The 13,275-nt window shown below is 30.9% G+C and overlaps 1 protein-coding gene across 12 annotated transcripts in view; it reads right to left on the bottom strand.

Annotated features, from left to right (window-relative positions):
• Positions 1-13,275, bottom strand: part of LOC105234015 (serine-rich adhesin for platelets) — a 155,534-nt gene that overhangs the window by 49,460 nt on the left and 92,799 nt on the right. For all 12 annotated transcript variants that reach the window (XM_049455708.1, XM_049455703.1, XM_049455701.1 and 9 more), the window contains one exon: positions 11,020-11,075. The gene's annotated coding sequence lies outside the window, so the exon portion shown is untranslated. The remainder of the gene's footprint in view (positions 1-11,019; positions 11,076-13,275) is intronic.

Genomic DNA, 13,275 nt, shown 5'->3' with positions numbered 1-13,275 from the left:
ATGTGCCTGTTGTTGTAGTTGTTGTCACTGTCAACGACGCATTGCAGCCGTCACAGCGTAACGAAGGTTGAGGTTAATTGAGTTGTTTGCCACCGCCTTGACTCACACAAACGCACAAACACACATACATACATACGTTGCAACAACAACATTGACAGTAACTGTGGCAGAAGAGCAACTAACTAGCAGACATATCATATTTAAAAAGTTGCTGCAACACATGCGCAGAAGTGCAAAAGTTGTTCACCACAGGGAGATATCGTCATGTAAGCGAGTGGTGGAAGCGCTGTGGGCGCCACTCACTTATGTGGAATATGGCAGCGAGCGCTCATCAACAGCCGCTGATGATGCCAGTTGTATTATTCATGAGAAGTCAGTTAATTAATTGCAGTAGTCTGCGTGTGATTGTGTGTGCGTGTGTTGATGATGTGCATTTATCTATGCTAACTGTGCGTAATTGTCGCCATCGCAGCACACCTGTTGCAGCCGCAAAATGTTTCTTTGCCACTTTCGGCGCTCACTGGTGCAACTGGTCGGCCGACAAGTGGCCAGTGATTAATTTTTGTGTGGTAAGCAAACAAATATGAATGTACTTGTATGTTTGTATGCTTGCATTTAATTTTTTTTTATATTTATGTATGGTGGTCCCACTGGGTCTGCCACAACCCTATGTAGGTAGCACATTAGCAGCAGAGAAAGTAAGAGGCGGGAATTTGTTTAAATTTTTAGTATTAAATTTGTTTCAGATATTAATATGGCAATGGTATGAAATGGCATTTTTATATAAATTTTACAAAATATAAAAAATGTCCATTTGTTTTAAATAAAAAAAATTAATAATTTAATTTAAAAAAATCGACAAATTTGAAAAAATATATTTTTTTGCAAAAAAATCCAAGTTAATTAGTACTGATTTTTTTCATGACATTTCGTTTTCGATCTGGTTAACTTCAAAAAAATAAATTTTTCAAAATAAAAAAAGTTAAAATTTTTTTAAATAAAATATATTATTTTTAGATTTTAAATTTTAAATAAAAAATTTCATATTTCGTTTTCGATCTGGTTAAGTTCAAAAAATTAAATTTTTCAAAATAAAAAAATTTTAATTTTTTTAAATAAAATATGTTATTTTTAGATTTTAAATTTTAAATAAAAAAAATTAAATTTTTAAATTAAATTTTTTTTTTAATTTTGAAAAATTCAATTATTTTTGAAAAAAAGGTTTCAAAATTAATTTACCAGCTCGAAAACGAAATGCCAAGAAAAATTTTTTACTAAACTTTACTAATTAACTTTGAATCACCTAAATGCAAGCTCTATTTTACAAAATGTTCCCAGATCATCAATACAAACGGTTGAGAAAGTAATATTGTCTACATTTAGGCGTAAATCATATTTAGCGAATATTCACTCTGATGTTTTTTATTTAGATTTATTTCCGCATGAAAGCTCTAACACATTCACACCGTTCTAGTGTTCATTTTTACAGACAACAAATCCAATAAATGTTTTTTTGAAAACTCTGTCGAAAGAAAATTTAAAAAATTTTAAGAAACATAAAAAAATAATAATAATAATGGGAAAATTAAAACAGAAATAAAATAAAAAAAATAAAAATATTTGAAACTATTCCAAGCTAACTTTGGAGTATGTAGTACAGCTTTCAAGACTTCAAAAACAATTTATAAAATTTTAATAAAAAAAATGTATTTTTCCATCTCATATTTCCTCGTTATTTTACACCTATTGTGCTCTAAGTCGTCTGCTTAAAACTTGCAATTAATTTAATTGCAATTATCACTTAACACAACAAGCATTTAATGATGTGGCTTAGCTACATAAGTGTGCACAGAGTAAATAACACTTTTAATTGGTATTAGCAATTTTGCTGAATACAATAATTGATTTTGAAATTATGCTTTCAAAAGCAGGCAAATATTAGAACAAGGTGCTAATTGAATTAATTAAGGGAATATTAAATGCGGAAATATGCTTTGTAAAGTGAAATAAACAATTATTGTAAATTTATAATTTCAATTTACAAATCATGAAATTGTAATGTTGGTTGGGGACTAGTTACAGAAATTATTACAAATGGTTCATTTAAAAAAAATCAATATATACGTATATGGAACTTTGGATTTTTGTGAAATTAAAGAAAACTTTGAATGATTTTTCAACACTACTTGTCAATCAATCTTCAAAGTACTGGTTTCAAGCGAAGGTGAGGGGTTTTAAATTTCCTTTAAAAACTTCAAGACAATCCAATTTTCTTTGTAATAAAAGCAAAGACGTTCGTTAGACCTATATACATACATACATATATCTCTATAAAAGTAACAACTTCTTAGTATTGCATTAGTATATGTGTTATATTAATGGTAAGACAATATGTCGCTTAGATCAAAGAGAGTATTGGATACACATTGAAAACGGCAGCAATAAAATCGAAGGATATGAAGAAAGGAGCAACGACACGTCTATTGATGGCCGTAAAAGCAGTGCATGCCAAACTATTTTGCAAAGCTTCCGCAATAAGTTCAACAGGAAAGTCACCGGCGCCACAGGAGCGCATTTCCCAACACAGTATATGGGGTTATGGCGTAGCAGCAAGCAGTTATCGGTAGGTTGTGCAGCTAGTCAATATTGTACATATATTCTTAATGACAATTCACTGTTGGTGGCAGCCTGCTTTATATTACTCTTGATTTGTTGTTGTTAGTGTCTGCCAACTCAGTGCTGATAAAGCCTGCTATGTTAAGTTTATCAAATCGAAAAATTGATTTGTGATCAAAAGTTGTAGGTAAGGCATTGAGTGTGGAGAGAAAATTTACTACTTATTGAATTAGTAACTACTCTACTTTCGACTAGTTTGTATTAACTGGTTACAGAAATGGTTACATGTCGACTAGTTCGTAGTAATTGGTTTCTGAAGTAGTTACATTTGGTCCAGTTTGTTTTAACTGGTTACTAAAGCTGTTACAGTTGGAATAATTTAACTAATATTAATTGGTTACTAAAGTATTACATGTCGACTAGTTCATTTTAACTGGTTACTGCAATGGTTACTGGTCAGTTAGTTTATATTAACTGGCTACTAAAGTAGTTACATGGCGTCTAGTTCGCATGTAGTTTGAATGTAGTCACTAAGAAAAGTTGCGTTATGACTTTGTTTAACATTTTGTTTCAATTTTTTTGGGTTTTTATATAAATTACGACTGATTTGGTTCAGTAATCTGGTAAAAAATTAAAGTGGTGTCGAAACAAAAAAACTTTCTGGTACACTTCATTGTAAAAAAACTGAGAAAACATTTCTTACTTAGAAACTACTTAAGTAGAATTTTATATATTCCTTATTAGTTTTATGGAAATTAATTTCCCAACATTTGCAAAAACCCTCTGCATAAATTTCATTTACACGCTTTATAAGTATATATGCAGCGCCAACGCAAGCATAGATATTAGCAGCAATGGCAACGCTGAGCAGCTCAAGCGATTGCGTCCTAGTGCCATGTTGACGCTAAAGTCAATGTTATATCCTTATCAAGGACGAGGATATTGCAAGGGTATCACTGCACATACTATGCTATGTATCTATCATCTATATAGAAAAGTGATTTGCTTTTGTTATTGACATTTGCGGAAAGCAGTGTCTTGCAATTGCTGTTGTTGTCACCGTGTCAACCTTGGAAGCCAACAACAAATATCAGAAAGAAGAAGAACAAGCAGATGCCTACATTAGTGATTGCTGATACTTGGGCGCTTACGTTATTAACCACCAGCGTTGTATTCCCTGCTAATGTTTGTATGTATTTTTGCTATGCGTGTAATGCGATTTCGTTCAGTTTCGCGGTGCGACGACTTCCTTTCATGTTATTTCCGTTTTACACTATTTCGCATTTTGCTAAGATTCACAGTCGGCAATGAAAGTGTGTGTACGCCGGATTTAATATAGCATTTACAAAGTACTTAAAGTTGTTACAATTTTTTGTTTTTGTTTCATTCAATTGTTTTTTGTTCTTTACTTTATAAAACGCAATTTGTTGTTGTGACATTGATGACAAAATAGCTTTTAGCTATAAACTAAGGTGAGTTAGTTGCGCAGAAATTTCTTCGAGCTGCTTGAGTTGAGTTGTTGGCTATGTTGGTTAAAGGTGATTGTTGTTGGAATGAAAGGTTGTTGTTGTTGGTCTTCGCTGCTGGTTAACTGGGCAACTGATTAGTTTTCTAACTGACTTTGACTTTGATACAGTCACTCAGGTACCAAGTATTTCACTTAATTAAATGTGAAATTGAGTTTTTAAGCGTTTTAAGTCGCAAATATTTTAGGTGTTAGACTGGCAGTTTAGTTCGCTCTTGTAAAATGTTTAACGCTAGAGATATTGTGTAGTGAGGTGATTGGTATAAAAATTGGAAAACATAGGCGAAAGGGGTAAAATTTGCTCAAAATGTGGAAGCACACGAAGAAATTGCAATTTTCCGAACCAATGCTAAAGCAGAAAATCGCATGGAAAAAATTTTAATAAAAAGAGAAATCAAAATTGTGTAAAATATCAAGCAACAAGTTGCCAGTTGAAGAATATACATATACGATGCAGAAAATAAAAACAATTATAAAGCTGCTTCACAATAATATTAGAGAGACGTTGAAAGGTAAAAAAAAGCGCTTGAAACCTGAAAATATTTTAACACACGAATTTGAAATTTTGTGGTGAAAACGAGACATATTACTTCCTAATTATGAGATAAACGTTCATTTTGTATTTCCCGAAACCTACTAAACTCAAATATTGCCTAGTAAGGGCAATCTGATAGCTAATTGCACAAGAAAAATCTCTAATAGAAGTTTCATTGATAGGAGGTTTAGATTGATTTTTAAACGGGTAATACAATTTGCTTTATAATTCTATACTCTGTTTATACGCTATCTAACAACTTACACTCCCAAAAAACATAAACTGAAACATTCGCTTCTTGCTCTAATTCATCTAATTAACAGTATTCTTAATGAGTATACCCAATGGGTTTCAATACAATTAACAACCTTCTGCAAATGTGTTTGAGTCATATTTCCTACTCATGCCGTAACTTAGTCATAGAACTTCCACCTTAATTTCAGTAATCGCACTTTTTTCTTGTAACACCTACAACCACAATTTTTCTGAGAAAACTCATTTCAGCAAACACCTGACACATATGCGCAAAAACATATATGAGACACATAAAACGTAAGCATAAAAAGAAAATTGCTGAATTCTTAAAGCCAGCAAGTAGAAGCTACACGAACGAAGCGCGAGACGAGCTCGCTATAAAAACTGTGCATATTTTCTTACAAAGTGGCTAGACGCACAAAACGAAAGAGTAATAACGCGCTTCAGGAGTATAAATCGGGAAATTACAGAACATTACTCAAACTCAGAAAAGTAGCAGTGAAGTAAACAGAAGCTGTCGTGTGTTTGACGTGTCTAGGTATGAGCTGCCAGCAGAGAAAAGGAGATGAAGGTTTGTAGGTAAACCGTCGGCTGCTGATGGGAAATTATTGCTCAAATAAGAAACTTCGAAAGCTAAATGGTAGAGCGAACTATATTTCAAACTTCGGCTTCCCTCGAAACTACATCAGTTAGCACCCATGTGCGTTTTATCGAAACCTCTCACCAACTACTCGCTTCATTGATGCGGAAACGAAGTAAATTCAAGTAGAAAATGCCGAGTGCTATACCACACATACTTCATTGAAGAGAAGTGTGTTCTGGTTTTCAAATATACTTCGCTTCAGAGTTGCACACTCGTTTCCTGTCTTTTGCAAGTTCCAGGTGCTGCGGCCTTCCTGTGCCGCCATAGTTTGTAGCCATCAGTTTGCTGTCAGTTCATTTTACGGTTGCGCTAATATGAAACGCAAAAGCTAGCAAGGACAACGGTGGTGCAGATGGCTGCAGTTGTAGAGGTAAAATGGACCAGCCGAAATATGGAAGCTGCTGCCGCAATATGAATATGCAGAGAACTATGAGTATGCGGCATGAAATGGTATAAATGCCGGCAAGTGAAGGCAGTTAAGTAAGCGGCTGAAGGCTTAGGCTACGGACATATTGAAGCGAAGACACAAATACGACTGCAAGTAGGAATGATACAACTTTCACGACTGCAAAGTGTTTTCTAAGCTTCCAGAACTGCATTGCCTTTATTGTCGCTTCAGCCATTCATTGTTTTTATACCGACTGCAGCACTATGTGCTCAGCCTTAAGTTTGCGACCATTATTGAACGAATAAAGCATTACAAAGTACGGAATCAGCTAACAGACGAATCGTTTGTTGCATGTGGCAGGTAAAAATTGGCTACTAAATGCATTGCGAAGAGGATGTATGGATCATATGGAGGTACAGAAACAATTTGGAGGCAAAGCACATTATTTATCAACTTGCAACTTTTGCATGCCGCTTTTTGTCCGCACTTTTTCATGTCTTCACTTATCTCTTCTTGTCCGCACTTTCCTTCGGCCTACCCAACTGCTACCAGTTGAAGCTGTAACCTGATCGGCCGCAGCTTGGGTTGACCTTTGCAACTGGAAGGCCAACAGACAAGATTCACTCGACAATGCCACTTCAAGGAGTTTGGAACTTAATAATGAAAAGCCGCAAACTTGTGGCAACAACTGCAACTAAGGTGAGGGCAGATAAGCGGTTAAGCTACGGTATATCTTAACTTTCAACAGGGGCATATGAAGACGTTTGTTAATTAATACCGGTATTTATGTACAAACTTCGTTGAAGCTCAAAGTAGCCGACAACTAGTTTAGTGATAGTAATATGTGAGGCAGAGAGAGGGTGCGCATATACAAAAATATATGCATATACATATATACATTTGAGTGTATATTTATATCTGTCGCTCTCCTTGCCTACTAACCATATTTTACTCAATTTGTTGTACCCATCATTACACCTACATACCGTTAACGCCAACTACTGCCAATTATTAGTGTTTAAGTAAGTATATATGTATTTGCGTGCACATGTTGCACGTGTGTGGCAAGTTAATTAAATGTATCTGGTTGCTTTAATAAAGTTTCGTGTACAAATTGAGTTGTGAGCCGAGTTTGAGTGGGTTCGCCCTTACAAGTGGATAAATGATCTCAATTAATAAATTATATTAGCAAGCACGTAGTATATGTATATATGTATATACGAATATCATTCGGTTATTAAACATCTTAAATCGGGAGTTATGGCATATTTAAAAAAAAAGGTTAAGAAAAAATAAATTAAAGAAAAATAATTTTTTGAAGAAATTTTGTAATTGATAACAAAGGAAGATTTTCTAATTATTCAAAAGAAATCTGGAAAAATATATTTATATAAAAAATTAAAAAAAATATATATAAACGGAAAATTTATAAAATAATTAAAAAAAAATGTTTAAAAGTTAAAAAAAAAATTAAAAAAAAAAATTGACATTGAAAAAAAAAAAATTAAATGGCCAACAGTTTTGCAAAAATTTATTTTTTTTACAAAAATAATTATTTGTCAAATATTTTAAGATTTACCATACATACAAAACGCAATTTTTTACGATTTCTAATAAACATCTTTTGTTTTTGATAAAAACTGAGACTTATTAAAAATGTACATTAAAATAAAAAAAAATTATTAAAAATAAAAAATAAATTAATTTCTTATCATTGAATTATATTTTGTGACGAAAAAAATTTACCGAAAATTTCTATTAATAATTTTGTGATAATTTTTTAATTTATTTCGAAATGATATAATAAGCGAAATTAAAGAGATAAAGCTTTAGCTAAATAGGTATAATTAATTAGAATCGAAGGAAAAAAAAATAAAAATATTTATTTAATACTTAATAATATAATATTTAATATTTACGTTTCATAACTTTTATTTTTTTTTGTATAATTTTTTTAATTTGTTTCTTCCTCAAATATTATTTATGCACCAATTTAAAACATACATAAGTATGGATTTTTTGATTTTAATAAAAATAAAATATTTTTTTATTATTAAATTAAGATAATAAATATTTTAGAAAAAAAAAAATATTTTATAATAAACAAATTTTTTTTTGTTAAAAAAAATAATTGAAAAAAATTATATAAAAAAAATATAAAAAATTTTCTAATAAATAAAATCCTCGATTTTTAGTATTGTCATGAGAAATTGTTGTTACTTTGAGTTCTTTTGTTTTTTATGCTGGTTCTCGCACATTTTCCTCCTGTTAAAGAGACCCACATCATATACATATGTACTATTTTAAATATTATTATATTAATGAGATTATATAAATATTCTCATTTGCCTCGTCTCTCTTAATGATATGGTTGCTGTTCTAATTTCTGTCATGCTCTTAAACTTATTTTGTTAGGCTTTAACCACTTAACTATGGTCATTAAAACTGTAACAAATGACTCGATTACACAGCAAAAACTTTCACAATGAAGAAACAACTTTATAAAGACAAGGAAAAATGAAAGTAATGCTATCAGCGAGTTGCTAATGTAAAGAAGAGAGAGCAAATAAGAGAGAAAAGAAAAGTCCAAAAGAGGGTGAAAACAAAATAAATCTCATAATTTTGTATATATTCTATATTCTCTATACAAGCGGTCAGTAGTAACTAAGAACAAAAAAAATTAAACAAAAGTTACTATAAAGGGTAATTTCCAAAGTAATCCTTACAACAACCAATACCGCTTACAATTGCCACTAGCGTCCAGCGTTTCATTACAAATATACATGAACACAACGCGCAATGTATGCGAATGAGTTTCCTATGTGAATACCGGAGCGTATGAGTGACGTACAGAATAAACGAACAAGCACTAACATACTATATACTACACTAACACTATATATATGCATATATGTATATAGAATTACACCTACATATATATATAAATATACCGTTATCCAAACTCACACTTGCAGCTTGTAGAACAACAGTTAAACTTGTTGTTGTGCAAATGTTGCAATGACAGACCAACGGTCAAATAAATGGGGAAAGTGGCAAGAATAATGAACAACGAAAAACAATAACAAAGTTCATTGTTCTATGGCACTTTACTACAATTACAATCATTCAATACACTTTGTTATTGCTGACCGAATGCAGGCGCACACACATACCAAAGCCCACATACGTGTATATACTCGTATACACCTGCATGTGTTTACTAATGTGTAGATGATTTATTTCGCAACATTTGCGGGCGTTCGTGGTTGTTCGCCCTTTCGTATAATATAAACAAGCATGTATTACATTAATGGCTATAGTGTGTACTAGGGTGAGTCAAAAGCAAAAAAAAAGATTGTTTTTTTACTTGCTGCTCTGAAAAATTGACTTGCGAACAAAACAAGTTTCAATTTTCATTTACAAAAAAATTTTAGCTCTTAAATTTCGGGTAGTTCGCCGCTTTTCAGTTTCTAAGTTTTCTTACAAATGTAATCCGTTTTTCAGTTTCCTATATTTTCTTTATTATTCAAAAGAAAAATACATATCGCACTATCTACTATTCGGAAAAAAAAATATCTCGTTTCTTATTTTTGTCAAATGTTTTGAGAGTTTAATGTGAAAAATAAAATTTTTTTTGACCAACCCTAGTGAGTGTACATATGTATGTGGTCGTGTGTGTGGGCTTTTACATGTCAATGGCATACGATTTCGATTAATGACAAGTTTCGTTTTATATAATAGTAGTGTATTGCTCATACCCACATGAACGGGTATAACGGTACATGTATATGCAGTGATGGCTGCTGCGGTTGACAGTTAACTGCGTGTGTTTTATTGTTTGGTGAACGTTTATTGAATTCATTTGTGCGCAATTTGAGATAAAGTTACCTTCGAGGTATGAGGTTAGGTGAGTATAATAAATCATGGAAGAGTTTTGAGTTTCTGAGAATATTTTTTTTAGGTTTAGAGGCGCCGAAGACAATTATTATCTTAAAATTTTACAAAAACAAAATTCAAAGAATTTTTCAAAGCGACCACTCATTGCATATTTATGATAAAATCTGCTATATAATATATTCCCATAATTTTGTCTTTCGTATGTCTAAGCGCTGACTGGGCGTGCTTGAAATGTGCCGAAGAAACTTTTTAAATATTCAAAATACATCAAGTCATTATTTTCAGTCTATATGGCAATGCTTTCCTGTACGTGAGTGTACTTAATCTAACAACAATTGTTTGAAACAGTAAAATATAAGAGGAAACACGCCTTTGCGAAAGTTTAATTATATATTTGGGGCATGCCATGCTTATACTGCTATATACATAGGTACTACATATACGCTCAGGTGAATGTAACTATATGTGTGTGTGAGCATAACTGTGTTGAATTGCTAAGTGTATTGTCGTTTGACAGCAGTGATTGCTGTGTTTTGTCTCCTGCAAGCCAACAATAACACTGACAGTCAATGATTGTTGGAAAAGTGTGCAGTGTTGGCAGAGTTGCAGGTGTGTTTGTATTTGTAGTTAAGTAAATGCATGTGAGTGTTTTCATGAACATCATTTCCGACTTCGTTTATGTATGTATATGTGTTTTTATTAATATGCAAATATAAGCATTGGTAGATTTTAAATTTGTCAAAGTTCTTATCTGAGACATGAACTCACACACTTATGCTGTGTTTTCACCTGCATATATGGAAATTATATTTTGAAGGCATCGTGCATCGAATCCTTAATTCGGGTCACTTGCATGAACTTGCAAAATATGTTAAAATCTATGTGTATGTGCGCAGAAAAGTCAAACAAACACACTGTCGCATGAATACGTATTCGTTTGTTGGGTGAACGCCGGTGCGTATGAGTTGCGTACTGAGTAAACTGACAGCACTAATATATGCATATGTAGTATGTATGTGGAAAAACAGCTGTATACAATACAAAATAGCAAATATTTCTTTCAAAATTTATAGAAAAATATTTTTTTTCTAATTTCAAGTAATTTATTTGCCAGGCAGCTAACTTTATGGAATTTATTATTTCATTAATTGTAGACTTACCAGTTGAATTAGCATGTTCGTGTGTGTAGTTTGGTAGAATGCAAAATTTGTATAAACTGCAACGAAAAGAACAAAAACAACTTTGATAAGTCTAAATTATGATTTAATTTTTTTTATTTGCAAATTAATACTTTTTTATTTTTATTTTTTTGTATATTAAAAATATTAAAATTAATATAAAAATATATTTTTTATTACAAAATTATTATAAGAAAATAAAGATAATAAATTGAAAAAATAATTTTAGTAATGTAAAGTTTAAAGACTTCATATAATAATAAATGAGAAATAAATTATTTATGTTTTATTTTTATATATGTAGATTCGCTTTTATTTTGAAATGGGCTAATTTGAAACTTTATTAATATTAAATATTTTGCATATCTATTATGGTAGTCCTCTCATTATTGAGTTATTAAACATTTTAGGTAAGAAAAAGCATTTAGGGCACTATTGAATAACTCAAATATTTTGCAAAAAACAAAAAAAAATTTTACTGGTTTTGAAAAAAAAATATTTTTATTGAACTTTTTTTGAAAAAAAGAATATTTTTGGGTTCTTTTTGATTTTTTTTTTTTAACTTTTTTTTCAAAAAAATTTATTTGGACTTTTTTGAAAAAAAAATTTTTGACCCTTTTATGAAGAAACTTGTTAAAAAAAACAAAATTGTTTTAAAATTTTTGAAAAAAAAAAATGTTTTGAAATTTTTGAAAAAAAAAAAATGTTTTAAAATTTTTGAAAAAAAAATGTTTTAAAATTTTTGAAAAAAACGGTTTTTGTTCAATTTCTATATATGATAACATTAATGTACATTCGTTTTTAGTTTTGAAAAGGTTAATTTGGAGATTTATTAATATAAAATTGCGCAATATTTTCATTGTGATTAAAGGACCCTCTGTCATAAAAAAAAAGCATTTAAAAATCTTTTATCCAATTTTTAAATATTTCCTTTTTTCGAAAATGAAAAAAAAAATGTCAAATAATAAAAAAATACAACTTTGTGGTGCTACTCACTTTCACTTTGACGTATACATATACATACATACATACAAATCAATTTCTGTTCCATTCAGCGCACTTAATTCCGCTTTTCCTTCATGAACCAATTAATGACATATTTCTGCACACTCATTAAAACTTAAGCATACATTTTGGCGTTCCAACAAAAATACTATTCAACTTAAACCAACAGCACCCAGTGCTTAAACAATAACCAAAAAATCATTAAACAATTTTAAGAAAGTATCTTATTCTGCATAAGTATACCCTTTTTATCACCAGTGTTGGCAAAAGAAAAATATACATATATTATAATTCAAAGGATATTTGTATAATGCTATAACAATGACAATCTACTTAAAAACAAAGAAGGCGACAGCAGACATACCTGAGTGGTTTGCATTTAAATTTGCGCTCAGAAAATGTGAGGGTCGCTCAATAGTTTTGAAGTCATTGGAGGTGTTAGTCCAAACTTAGGTTTGTACAATAAAGTTGCGTAAACAAGAGACGTAGAACAAAAGCTTAATTTCTGCACAAAAGGTTGAAAGGCATAAAAAGTGGGCAATACTTTGCGGTTGAGAAGAACTACTTACTTGGCGAAAGAGTGGCAGGCATAAGGGTTATTGTTGTATTTTATATATTATGCTTGTAGCATTACGCTGTATTAACACTAAAAAATATATACATATTTATTTACATACATGTTTATGATAAAAGCAACAAAAAGTTCTAAGAAAGTTATGCTGAAAGGTAGCAGCATTTGCAGCAAGTGGCTGCCGAAAATAAGCACAAACATATGTTAATTACATAAGAATATTAACCAAAAGATAATTTTTCACTAAGATGTTGATTAATACAAACAAATATATGCATGTATATATCATAAATAAATAATATATTAAAAATTAATACCCTTAGCGAAGCTGTCGAGAATATTAGTTTGTTTAGATCTAAAGTATGTTAAATCCTTCAGGGAGCAATAATTTTCACAATACAATCATACTTATGTGAATTTCTGCAGTAGTCACCTAGTAAAAATTGGCATTTTTTACCTCTTTGCGCCTAAATGTAGGCCAACTCCGTTCAACTAAAGCATAAGTTCGCACGTTTCAGCTTAATATTTAAGTAAAATGGTAATAATTATAAATTATATGAAGCCAATAATTGCCAAAAATCAGTTTCTCCTTCAAGAAAGTGGTATATATGTAATTATTTTATATGTATATCACTTGAAAAGTATTTACAAAAGCATACAAC

The sequence above is a fragment of the Bactrocera dorsalis genome, chromosome 1 (assembly GCF_023373825.1).
Source record: "Bactrocera dorsalis isolate Fly_Bdor chromosome 1, ASM2337382v1, whole genome shotgun sequence".
Classification (NCBI taxonomy): domain Eukaryota; kingdom Metazoa; phylum Arthropoda; class Insecta; order Diptera; family Tephritidae; genus Bactrocera; species Bactrocera dorsalis.
The sequence above is the reverse complement of the archived record's forward strand: the minus strand, read 5'-3'. Positions and strand labels throughout refer to the sequence as shown.